General features: G+C 49.2%; 1 long non-coding RNA gene across 1 annotated transcript in view; it reads right to left on the bottom strand.

The window, feature by feature from the left end:
• Positions 1-4,438: 4,438 nt before the first annotated feature.
• LOC111724792 overlaps positions 4,439-12,273 on the bottom strand; it is a 25,495-nt gene continuing 17,660 nt past the window's right edge. The window contains exon 4 of the long non-coding RNA XR_002773018.1: positions 4,439-4,577. This is a non-coding gene — a long non-coding RNA (uncharacterized LOC111724792). The remainder of the gene's footprint in view (positions 4,578-12,273) is intronic.

The following is a 12,273-nucleotide window of genomic DNA, read 5'->3' on the forward strand; positions in this document are numbered from 1 at the left end:
TTCTTGTTCTCTCCTGGGAGCAACACTCTGGTTCTAAGAAACAAAGTCCTTTGAAATCTTGGGATCTTCTGTTGCTTGCAGCCAAAACAGCCATTAATGATGCTATGTGTACACCATCAGTAGGAATATCTGATTCATTTTTGCTACTCCTATGTTGTCTAAAAGGCATGGGTGCCTTTTTGTTCAAAACCCAACTGTACACTGGTACTCAGGACATTCTTGCAATGACAACCGTGAGGTCTGTGGGTAGAACAGACCCCAAAGAAAGAGGAATGTACATCCTCAGCTTAGAGACCACACATGGGGATATCCCACAGGGGCAGGGCAGCTACCTTCCTCCCCAGCTCACGGATTAAGGCCACAAAAGGAGTTCTGCATACAGAAGTTGCCTTGCTATTATGATGTCGAAAGAGGATGTGTACACAGCTTTGCTCAACTGGTTGGAAAGAGAGGGGCAATGCCAGCAAACACTGCATACATGAGATCCACCAGTGAGTCTTCTTGCAGGGAAATAGAAACTTTCCTAGGTGTTATCTTTGTCCTGGTTATATAGAAAGGACATACACCGTCTGCATTCCATCCTCTGTAAGATATCACCAGTGTGGCCCGTGGAGACGCTAGAAGATTTGCAGTCTGGCTTTGGAGTTGTTGATTTTCTTTGTATTAGATGAGTACAAGAACCCCTCTTTAGTGCTTTACAGAAGAGATCACATGAAATAATACAGACAACCCTCTGAGAGTAATGGAGACAAGTTCTGAAATGGGCACAAGGATTACCTAGAGAGCTTGTTTAAAATGCAGGTTTTGGAACTTGGAACCAATGCTTTAACTCCAGAAGTCTGGGCCAGGATGCAAGACCCTCCTTTTGAAATAAACCCTGCATGTCATTTGACACAAGGCCGTGAGATTATTTGAAAAAGAAAATAGAAATAATTGAAAACTATTAATGATCCAAAAAGTTTTATTTGGGGCAATGATCATAACCTCATTCCCTTTCTTCCTTCTTTGTATTCTGATTATACCCATCACCTCTCTTCTCCCCGCCCTCCCTCCGACGCCTATACCTCATCCATCTGCAAATCCCACACCAGAATTACCAAACTGTAATGGTGACCCTAGTTATGAGAAGTGCTCTAGCATACCACAATTTGCACTGCCCAAACTCTCTGTGCTGTACACATACTCTTCCTCAGAGGCACTCAGTGGGTCTATTGAGCAGGGGTCAGGGGCTGTGAAACCAGCGTGGCCTCTATCCTTTCTGGTTTCTCCAGCCTCCAGGCACCCTTCCCGTCTCCATGGTATCCAGGGATGCTCCCTGGAGGCATCCAGATCCCGCACCCTCCCAAGTCTGTCATCCATGCCCGAACCCACCCCCTGTGCCTGTCTTCTGCATTCCTGCTCCCTTCTCCACCTGCATGCTTCCCCTCTGTGATCAGTTTCACCTGAGGTTCAGGTAGCTCCCCCTCTACTGACCGTCTGCTCCACTGGCAACGCAAACTCCACAGACCACCCCTTCCCCAGCTCCTCCTCCTGGGTTTCCTGTTTTCTGGTTCTGACGTCCCCCCCTCCCTGGATCAACACCTCAGAGTAACTTTTGACACACTTTTTTCCCCCATATTCAATCCCCTGATGATTTTACTTGTTTCTCCTTTACGGTTTCTCTCCCATCTGTTCCTTTCCTTTATATCATGATCTTCATTTTTGTCTTGACCTCAGTCCCAATCAAGGCTTTGGTTGCAAGAATAAACAGTCAACCTAAAGGGTTCATAAAAAGACACAGGGGCATCTCACAGACGCAAAAATGGAAGTGCCGGAGGCCCCATGAGAAATGAGATTAGACTCGGGAAGGTGTCGGGGAGAAGGTCACAAGTGCTTCCAGCTCTTCTTTTCCCCTCTGAAGTCATGTGGCTTCTTGCCTGGACTTCTGTCTGCAGATTTGCCCTATGCCCCTGCTCTTACCTATTTTATGTCCCCAAATGATTATTCCATCCCTTTATGACCTTTCAGTGCAAGTATTGTCTAGTCTAAATATGGCCTCTGCCACTCGGCTCAAATTCTGGAGAGAGAGGTTTGAAGGACCACTGGCCAGAAGATAGATTGGACCCACCTTGCCAGGAGCCAGGCTTTGGTGCCAGCACCTGGATGAGCCCAGCTAGAAGTGTGGGTACAACATGGATCCCCAGGTATCCTCCCCCAGCAGCACCTCTGGCTGAGGGCCATTCCCAGCTGGGGCTTTTGGGAGGCATCCCCCTTCTATTCTACCTCAGTGGTTCCTAGAAGCTGGGCTGAAGACTAGTACATGTCCAGGACAGAGGTCTTGCTCTTCTGTTTTGAAATGAGCAACAAAGGTGTATGTGCACATGGGCGTCTATGTTGAGAGGAGAGGTCTAGGTGATAGAAGATTCTGGATATCCTTTGGGGGAAAGACTGTCTTTACAGAAAGCAACTTCTTTCCTGTTTATGAGGGATAATGTGTCTTTTCATTTTTGAAATGAGTGTGACTAGGTGGTTGTTTTTGTTGTTATTGTTATGCCTTTATTTAGGCAAAATAAAATATTACGATACCTATGTTAGTCTCTTTAAGTTTGAGGATAAACTTGGCCTGTTCATGAAATCCAAATGTCATAGAAACACTATGCTACATCTTGGCTGTCTTAATAGCTATCTACCTGGTCTGTTTCCCATCACATCACTTTCAAATTAATTCCTTTAAAATGTCACTGAACAAAGTTCAAATCTTCCAGGGCTTTGCCATGATTATGAAATAAAATAGAAGTCCTCAGCTTCCACAAAGCAGCGCCAACCTACGTTCCCACACCCACTCCAGCTGTCACATACTCCAGACAAGCTCCTCCTTGCCCTTCAGACCCCCCACCTACCACTGTCAGGTCCCCGTTCCAGCCTACGTAGGCCCAGTGGTGACCCCTCCATTAAGTCCTCCACTCCTCTCAGCTGAAACAGAGTGTTTGTGCATTCTTAGGACACTTGTTACATTCCCATCTACCGCAGTAACTGCAAACCCTTGAGGGAGACCACCATGCCTGTGGAGGCAGCACGATAAAGGGAATCACAGACTATAGGCCCTGAGAGGGGGCTCCACTCCACTCTGCTATGAGGTCAGGGATGCCACTTGGCTGGTACGATCCCCCATTTGTTCATCTGTAAACTGGGATGATAATACCACCTGCTTAGAGTCACTGTGGGGTATTTCAGATAACCCATGCAGAGTCCCTGGAGTATAGTTCTTTGTTAATAAATGGAGGTTTCTTTTCTTGCTTGTGTACGATGGACACACAAAATATTTAACATTCATGTTTGCCTCTGGAGAAAATTCCAATAAAATAATTCAGAATAGTTTGTGCACCACAATGCTTTGGAAGAAGCGCCCTGCTTCCAAGGTGATCACCTCTGAATACCACACCCCTTGGAAACATGAGCCCTGATGTCCTGACATGAGATTTTGGGGTGTTTATTCTTTTTTTTGGAAATGTCATCTCTCTTTTGTGGTCAAACCTCATAAATGGGCCAGTTTAGCTTTGACCATTTCTCCATCCTCTGCTCAACCTTGGTAGACTAGCTAATGTCCACCTAAGTGACTCAAAATCAGGCAAAAAGATTGGGAGACACAGAGACGTCTGGACAGACCATCTCCATCTGAGCTTCCTGCAAAGTAAACATAAACATCCATATGGAAGAAGCCACTCAGGATTGCTTGCTGCTTCAAACATCCTAATAGATGTAAACATGAGACACAGTCATATCCAGTGCTCTTGGAACCAGAAATCAGGCCACAAAATGTGTTTCAGGATGTCCGAAGGGAAGTGGGCTTGAGGGGTAACAGGAAGTGCTTCAGTGACCAGTCGCAGAGAGCTCGCTAGGCCTCAGGCCCTCTTCTAACCCTCCATGTGCCTGATCTCTTGCAGCCTTCACAGCCTCTCATGGGCCAGGTGTTCCTATCGATCCTGCTGCAGGTGAGGACACTAAAGCACAGAAAAGCTGAGTAATATCCAAGGTCATACAGTAAGGGGGTGGGATGGCAGGATTCGCATTCAGACAGGTGATTCCTGGGGATCCCACTGGGCCCCTAGAAACAGAAAGTTCCCCTAAATGCCATTGGCCTGGAGGGGTCCAAAATCTTCACTTTGGGTGTTGTTTCTAGAAAAGGAAAAAAATGAAGACTGAGTCTGAAAAGCAAAGGATGCTGTCCCCCACCTCCTGTGGACGCCTCCCCCACAGCTCCTCCATGCACCCTCCACCCTCCTCCATGTGTCCTCCACCCCCTCCATGTGTCCTCCACACGGCCTCTGTGTCTCTGGCCCAAGTTTCCCCCCAGTGGTTCCACCCCTTTCTCCCAGTCTGTAGGCTGCTCCCTCTGTCCGCCCCTCACCTCCTCCTTACTCACACGCCAGCCTCCCTGTTCCCTGTCCCTGCGCTCTGGTCCCCTGGCCTTCCTGATGGCCTTCTCAGTGCCTAGGACAGCAGCTCTCCCTTCTACCGCAGCCAAGCCCACACTGCAGGCACTGATGCTTGCTTCGAGTCAGTCTTCTTTCTGGAAATGTATTTGGCCACCATTTATCCTAGCGATGAGAAGAAAAATCAAAGTAACTGAAAATGGATAGAAATCCACAGAGTGCAAAGCCCTTTATCTCTACTCAATAAACAGCTGCTAAAATCATGGTAACAATGCCTAGTCTTTAAAAATGACTAGGGGTAACAGAAAGTGCTTCAGGGACTGTTCTTTACATTTCGGACTTATGAACAGTTGCAAACATTGCAGTTAAGATGTGTTGGACTCCTCATCTTTTATTAAAAAAATAAAATGTCACAGATAAAATCTACAGCAGTTATTAGGACTGAGTGCAGTCAAGGCAAGTGTGTGGCTTCTTTTTCTTCCCAATGAAATAAAGTCACAGGATTACAGTGCTTTGCTTTCATGACAATAAGCATTGATTAGGTGTCTAATGTGTGCTGAGTAATTTGCTCCAGGGAAACCCAAATGGCTGTCAAACAGTCTCTGGAACTTCCTCAATGCCCTGTAAGATGATGATAGATTTCCCAGGCAAAATTCCTCCCACTCTGAAAGGCTACACACTTCGTAACTGATTATTGCTGCTGAGTAGTGGCACAAGGAAGAGAAATGATATTTAACGATAGCAAGAGACTGGGACTCGGAGCTTCTGTCCTCCCCTGGCCCTTGCACTTGCGGCCTTGCTTTTTGAACAACTTTCTTGCTTGTCTATGTGGGGAGACTTCTACGTACTTATCCTTCAACACCAAGCACAAATAATGCCTCCTCAGTTCCCCAGACACAGCGATTTTCTGTTCTGTGCCCAGGCCTGCAGGTTGCAGCTGCCACTCATACAGTAATCATTCGTTCGCGACTTTCAAAGAAAGAGAACTCACTTTTAGAATCTTCACCTCCCCACTCTGGCCCTCAGCACCCTTAACGCCACAGTTGGCAAAAGAGGACAATGGAAATTGGATGAACATATAAAAAATGGATGGCTGGTAGAGTAGAGTGTGTGCCTCTGCCGAAAAGGCTCCCGTGGAGGACGTTGCTTTGCTCACAGACCTCCTGAACTCCAGTCTCCTCACCTCTCTCCTCCACATCCCAGCAGTAAATACAGCGCGAATATGGTGTCTTAGTTCATCTTAGTTTTCTGTTGCTTATAACATAATACCTGAAACTGGGGTATTTTACAGGAAACAAAATTTATTTCTTAAGTTCTGGAGGCTAGGAAGTCCCACGTTGAGAAGGGGCATCTGGTGAAGGCCTTCTCGCTGGTGAGGACTCTCTGCAGAGTTCCAATGTGGCAAAAGCATCACCCAGTGAGGGGGCTGAGCCTGAGAGCTCAGGTCTCTCTTCCTCTTCTTGTAAAGCCACCAGTCCCAGTCCATGATAGCCCATTAATTCATTAACCCATTAACCCATTAATCTATGAATGGATTATTCCATGAGTGAAGGAAGAGCCCTCCTGATTCATTCACGTCTTAAAGGCCCCACCTCTCAATACTGCCACACTGGGGATTAAGTTTCACAGTGGTTTTGGAGGCGACGAACATTCAAACCATAGCAGATGGAAAGAGCATCATCAATAATACAGCATCCTTCCTTGAACATTCCTTCTCAGCCACGTAAAGAGTTTTGAAAACTGGCTTCTCAGCTTTTATATAGCCAGAAAATTGTATAAGAACTAACTATGGCTCTAAGAAAAGATTTTTCTGAGTGAAGTGAAACTCCTTCTATCACTGCCTATAGACTAAAGACAAGACCCCTGTGCAGCCCCCAGAGAAGACCAGGGAGCCCCAGCTGAGCTCCAGGGGTACCTGTAGAGACATGGGGATGAAGGCCTGGCCCAGGAATCCACAGCTTGGAGAGATTCAGCAGCCAGCAGCCCTCCTGCAGCTGTCCCCTCTGCCCTGAAGTCCTCTCTTGTCTCCTACACACAGACACCCAGCTCAGCCTGTAGGGAAACGTGCCAAATGCTGCCGCCTCCAGTAAGCCTTCCATGCTTACTACAGCCAGAATATTATAGCCTCTCCCCCACCCCATTATAGCCCTATTCTGCCCCGTAATAGTATGATATTTATTAGCATGTTAGGACCCCCCATTAGACTGCAAACCCTTGAGGTCAGTGATTATATCTCAGTCTTTCTGTTCTCTCCACCCCATCTATTCACCTTCTCCTTTCCCTTTCTCTCTGTCTCTGCATTCTTCTCTGTCTCTGCATTCTTCTCTGTCTCTCTATCTCTATCGCTGCCTCTCTCTCTCTCTCTCTCTTACACAACACTCATGCTCACCACAGTGCTGGTCCCCAGAACTTTGTAAAAGAGCCTGTTGAGAAGCTCAAAGAATCTCTGCTCCACTTCCCCAAGGAAGATGACTAATCCCCTCCAGTGCCCAGCGGAGAGAAGTGAGCGTCCATGTCTCTCTGAAACAGAGCTCAAGCCCAGCAGTCCAAACTCCTTTACAGCACAAGAAAAAACTCATCCCTTTGAAGCAGTTCCTGCATTTGCCGACTCACCTTTGAAATAAAATACTTGCATTGAACGAAAAATCAAAATAGCTCATCCCCTTTCGGGGGTACCTTGCTTTATGCCCACAATATCTGCTCACAATGTTTCTGACACTCCAGGCAACATAAGGTTGAAAACCAGAGATGCCATGAGGAGATGTTAGCCACCCCCACAAATTTATAAGAAAGGAAAACTAAGGCCTTAGGAGATGAGGAACTGGCCTGTGGGACGTGGGTCCAGGTCCCTGGCTCTGCCAAATGATGAGGTGGGAGGTCACTGGGCAGTGATTTCTGCTTGGTTTCCATTTATGAAGCAGAATTAAAGATTTAACTGTCAATGCTCAAGATTCAACCAATAAAATGGGGAAAGGAAGCTGAACGGGGAGGCATCAAGTCCCTTCACAAGCCCTAGAATTCCAAGGCCCATGCGTGCTGGCTATCGGGGCTGTCTGTCCCCCAGGCCTGCAGCTGTGCCTGATGCATCTGGTTACCATGACGGGGACAGTTCCCTGATCTCTGGGTGGCCATGGGGAAACAGCCCTCCCTTCCTGCTTCCAGTGCCATGGTGAGAAGACATACAGTAAGCCTGACAAAGGCTGTAGTGTGCGGTCGTGGTCTAGGGCAGTGCGGCTCACTAGCCAAGACGTAGTGAGGAAATGGGCTGAGAGCCCAAAACACCAGGGAAAAGCATTGCCACATCACTGCTGCAAGAATCAGAATGCTTGAACCTCTTGAACAGCGGGGCTAAAGAGAGTTTTACCTGGGTGTGAACGGATGACTAACTCAGGGATTACAACACTCAGTTTCCTGGCTCTCCTCTCTGGACCTGGAGTGGCTCAGGAGTGGTCACTGGAGTGGCTCAGTGACTCAGTTTACCCATCTGAAAACTACCTAATGAGGCGTGTCCTCAGCCCAAGGTTAGGAAAGGATGAGTGAGTGGAGGCAAGGTATGGCCCAGGTGACTGGCTGGATCCTCTGTGTCCCTCCCACTCCTGTCTCACCTGCCCCCTCCCAGCTCTTCTCGGACAGATTGACTCAAAGGAAGCCTCATCACCCAACTCCCACCCAGCAGACTCTTCCCAAGACGCACCCAGACTAGGAATGACCTCATGCCTCTCCTCACCCCAAACCACTCCCTTCTGTAAGCTCCTCTCTGCTGGAACCAGCCCTGCGTCTCCCAGCTCACGGGTCACTGCAGCAGCCCCCAAGCCTGTGGAGAGGAATCCACCACTCAGCCTGTCATGCATCTTTCTCCCCCTGATACCATCACCAGCACGTGCAGGGGTACTGGGCTCCTGATAGGGCTCCAGCACCCAGCAGCTCCTAGGGACACACCTCCCTGCTGTGTGCCTGACTCTTCACAGTCCTCAGGGTCCCCTTCAAGCTGGGGACAGAGCGGTCAGCAGTATTCACATGCTCAAGAGATCCTCTTTCTCCTGGGCCATAGGCTTGCTCTTTGTTGGAAGAAAAAAAGTGAAGAAAAATAAACCTCAAATGAAAAGAAAAAAAAAAAAAAGAAGAAGGGCCGCCAAAAAAGGAAGGGAAAAAGAAGGGGGGGGAACCGGGAAAAATTTAAACCAAAAAACCGGTCCGAAAAGGGCAAAGAAGGAACCCCCGCCCAAAAAAAACCCCTAAAGCCGGGCAAGGGCAACAAGAACTCAAAGGGAACCCGGGGGGCCGGAAGCAACCAACCCACCAATGCAACAAAAAAGAACCCCCAAGGGGGGCCGAAGAAGGAAAAAAGGGAAAGGGGTGGCCAACAACTGATCAAGACAGTGTGGGCCAAGCTGCTGCCTGCTGTGCTCCAGACCTTCCACATGTCCAGTGTGGCACAGTGACAGAAAGGAACTGTGCACCCTGCCACTGTCCCCGGGACCCTGGAGAAGCACTGTGCCCCTGCCCCACTGGATGAGGCTTTATCACAGAGAAGCATGGCATCAGTCCCTGCTGATGACAGGCAGTTAGTGGAGGCTGCAGGCAAGGGCTGATCCTCGTGGAGACGGAATGGCAGGCAGCCCCACTTGCCAGGGACTGAGGGAGGAGGCGAGTGGGACAGAAAGAACCCAAAGTTTACTCAGAACAAGCCAGGAGCCTTTCTGGTATAGTTTTTGTAATTCTCACCTTGACCTACTCAGGTCTATGTCACAGTCTCATTCTACAGCCATGAACACCGAGGCCCAGAGAGGCTATCAGGTATGAAGGTTGCACAGCATCTGGGGCAATTGGGATTTGAAGCCAGGACTCCCGGGCCCCCTTTCCTTGCAGTGCCTGAGCTGCTCTCTGATGAGATCAGCAGGGAGCTATAATTCAACGTCCAAAGCTGCGGTGGAGGAAGGCGGAAAGGAGGGACCACAGCTGCTTCCCACTCACAGGCAGGCAGGAAGGAAAACCCTGGGGGAGGGACGCCCAGCAAGGGCAGATCCTTTCCTGGCCCCCGACACGCCCCGTGACATGTGCAGTGCACGTTGATGCCTCTGTTGGGAGAGAGCCATCAGGCCAAGACAGCCAAGCATCTTGCGGTGCTGAGACATACCTGGAGCCCGGCTTCTTTAGGGAAGAAGAAAGAGGTGGCGAGATGAGAAATGAGGCTGGGCCTGCTACGGAAACCAGTTGGTTTCAGTTCACACGGGTTTGGGGAAGCACCCAGCTAGTTTCAGTTCAGGAAGCCAGTAGGTGGGGAGGGAGCTTCTCTTCACAGTCTTGTTCCACCAGGAAATCTGTCCAGATCAAATGCCATCTATTAAGGGCCTGCTCCCTGCCACAACCTTGGCATCCAGGGCTAAGGGTGTGGGGACTTTGGGGGACTTGGTTTGGCACTAACATCCTGCAGACTGGATCCTATTTTTATCTCCCAGAAGCTTCTTGAAATAAGAAAACCATTTCAGAGTGTAGGGGAGCCACAGGAGGGCCCAAAGTTGATGCCAAACCAATGGGGTGAATCCAGACCCCGGGACCCTCAAAGAAATATATATGTCTGACTTCCTACACTGAGCAGGGGAGGCGGAGAGGCAGAAGATGGACAAGGGATGAGGACTGTCTTCCTGGGCATGTTTTAAAGCAAGGAGCAGAAGGAGGTTGAAGTGCAGGTAGAACAAGGCCAGTGCAGCCCTGGCCTCACAGAGCTGCTACTGACAGGAACCCACCCTTCACATGCTGCCCAGGGAAGAGTTTGTGGTTTCCATAGAAAACAGATGAGTTCGTCTGCAGGTGGGGCAGTCCTCTTGTCCCTCTTCTCTCTGTATTCACCCTCCTTCCTTGCTTCCCTCCCTCTTTTTCTTCCACATCTCTATCTTCCCCTAGTGCAGCGGTTCTCACCTGTAGGTCGTGACCCCTTTGTAACAGTGAAAATACATCGCAGTATTAGGAAGGTTGAGAACCACTGCCCTAGTGGCTGATTCATCCCCTCATTCCCCTGCCTCCACTTCCCTTCATTCCTCCTCCCACACCCTTGCTCACCCTTATTGGAAACAGGGCCACACATTGGCCACACTCTGCAGTGTTCACTCAAGGACTCCCAGCTCTGGCTGCTGTGCCACAAGCTTGCCAATTGGCCCCAACATCCTGACCTATCATTCTGCCTATTTTTAGCAGAGCACAATATTACTACAGGTGTGTGCCACCATGCTCAGCACAGTGTGCGACTTTTCAGAAGTGACCACAAATGAGGGAGATATGCCTCAATCTTTCTACATTTCTTGTTGGCAGGGATGTTAGCATGATGGCTGGAGCTGATGCAGCCAGTTTGGCCCATAAAGTATTCATCTGAGCTGTCCCAGAATTTGTTTAAGTATGGTTTCTCTGCTCCATACCATTAATGAACCTCTGAGAGGATCGTTTGACTCCAACACATTTTGTAGGCCATAAAAGGGCTTCAGTTTCTTCAGGGGAGGTTCATTGTGTTCTGTGCCATCTTACGGCAAAGGTTATGGTGCCATGGAATTTCACCTGCCTGGCTGGGCTGAGCCCACTGAGGCAGCTGTTCCTGATTCCTCTTGTTGCTTGCAGGGACAACCCTACCACACATTGCTTCATGCCTCGTATCACATGCCCCGGGGCTTCCCTGTTGCTTCTGTAGACCTACTCACTCAGGCAGATGCTGCCTTTCCAGGCCAGTTGGGCTGTAGCCTGAGACAGGCAGGTGAACAGACTCCTGGTCATGCCTGCTCCCCGCTGGTACCAGGTGCTACCAGTGCTGCTGCTGTTTCAGGAGCTGGACATGCCAGGTGGTGCCACCTAGAAGTGTAGGTGTCCAGCCGTGACCACTGTGAGACGTGACCAGGCAGACAATTCTTCTCCTTTCTTCCTCCCACACTTAATGCTCCAAGCCCCAGTAGGCCTTTCTGGGATCATCCCGTGGGATTAGACCCAGCTGCATTTGTTAAAAGCTGGGCCAGCCCAGTCACATCTCCCTTGTTGCCCACTCCTTCCTTCCCCACGTCACCACCCACTTCCCTCCCTTTTGCTTCCTGGACTTGTGCTCTCCAAGAAAACATCAGTGCATTAGATTTGGCTTCAAGTCCTGGTGTTAGAGACCCCAGGCCAAGACAGGGAAGATGACAAAGAAGCGCTGTGGGTGGAGCCGGAGACCTGAGACTCGAGGAGCCCAATCCCATCCTGGACCGCAGGCCTCTTGACTGGCTTTTTACCTGAGAGAGAAACAAATGTCTGTGGTGTTTGAGCTACAATTATTTTGGAATTTGTCTTACCTGCACCCTTATCTTAGCAAATGCAACTACACACGCAAATGACTTCTGGGTTGCAATTCCCTGGAGCAGTCATTAGCTTGTCATTAAAATACTCTTATCTCTGTCACTCCCATTTCACTTTCACTGGCATTGCCTTATTTCGATCCGTATAACATTCCCATGAGATGGGTCAGACAGGTGTAATTATTCCTTCCCATTTGCCACCCCTTTCTTCCTAACTCCCTACTTAAAGGTTAAGGAAATGAAATCTCTAGGAGGTTGTGTGGTTTGACTACAGGCAAGAGCTAAGGAAAGACAATCTCTGGCCTTCTGGAGTCTAGTCCAGTTAGGCCAGACGGTGCCATCCTCTCACACCCACTCTTCATAGGCCACAAGTCTGGGAGTCACCAAATTTTCAGTTCTCTCCTAGGCACACTGTGGGATTATCTTTCTTGCTGCCTTGAAGTTAGAGGCAGCCAAGGTGCTGCCCACAGAAGTGATTAGCCTGCGATGTGCTGCCCACATCACAGAAGCGATGTGTCTGCATAGAAACAAGCTCCAGAAAGCAGCAG

Source organism: Otolemur garnettii, unplaced genomic scaffold, assembly GCF_000181295.1.
Source record: "Otolemur garnettii isolate 467f Iridium unplaced genomic scaffold, OtoGar3 scaffold00026, whole genome shotgun sequence".
NCBI classification, from domain to species: domain Eukaryota; kingdom Metazoa; phylum Chordata; class Mammalia; order Primates; family Galagidae; genus Otolemur; species Otolemur garnettii.